General features: G+C 36.4%; 1 pseudogene; it reads left to right on the top strand.

The window, feature by feature from the left end:
- The window catches only part of LOC106143770, a 4876-nt pseudogene extending 4796 nt beyond the window's left edge, over positions 1–80 (top strand).
- The last annotated feature ends 888 nt before the right edge of the window (positions 81–968 follow it).

Here is a 968-nt window from a genome sequence, read left to right as displayed (position 1 = left end):
AGACGGTCCGTGGCAGTTGGCTCTTGATCATGATGCTCTGGATGTTGCCAACAAGATTGGAATCATCTAAACTGAGCCCAGCCAGCTAATTCTAAATATACACTTTTTCACCATAAATAATGCTGCTTGTCTTTTTTTTTTTCACTTTCTGGTTGGGCTGCTGCTGACATTGCTGTACTGCGGTGTACACTAAGGTATATGCTTATATGGGGTGGGTGCTGGGAAGTGTTTTCCCAGCTGTGAGCAAAAAAAAAAATCTATTTACTCCATTGGAAAAAAAAGATATATTGTAGAGCTATAGTAATAAAAACAATATGATATGGGTATAAAAACAGACATGTAGACCATTGAAATAAAGTAAAAGACTCAAACATGAGCATACAAAAATCCCAGTGATCTGATATCTGACAGTCTAAAAATGTACATTGGAAAAAGGATAGTGTCTTCAACAAATGGTGCTGGAAAAACTGGATGTTCATTTTCAGAAGAATGAAATTAGACTCATATCTATCACCCTGCACAAAAGTCAGCTGCAAGTAAATAAACGACTTCAATTTGCAACCAGAAATGCTAAATCTGCAGAAGAAAATATAGGCAATACCTTATACAATATAGGTACAGGAATGGACTTTCTGAATAGGACTCTATTTGCTCAGGAATTAAGGGCAACAGTTTGCAAGTAGGGTTTAGTAGAGCTAAAAAGCCTCTGTGAAGTGAAGGAAAGCACTCGATATAGTAAAGGAGAACCCCTCAGAATGGGAGCAAATCTTTGCCAGCTATACACCTGACAGAGAATTAATATCCAGATTATACAAAGAATTAATAAAACAAAGTCAAGGAAACAAAGAACCCAACTAAAAATGGGCTAGTGGTCTAAACAGAGTGTTCTCAACATAAGAAATCAGAATGACCTAGAAATATCTCAAAACACTTTGGTCATCTTTAGTAATTAGGGAAATGCAAATCAA

The sequence above is a fragment of the Microtus ochrogaster genome, chromosome 5 (genome assembly GCF_000317375.1).
Source record: "Microtus ochrogaster isolate Prairie Vole_2 chromosome 5, MicOch1.0, whole genome shotgun sequence".
Taxonomy (NCBI): Eukaryota; Metazoa; Chordata; class Mammalia; order Rodentia; family Cricetidae; genus Microtus; species Microtus ochrogaster.
Note: the sequence above shows the minus strand (reverse complement) of the source record. Positions and strands in the feature narration are given on the sequence as shown.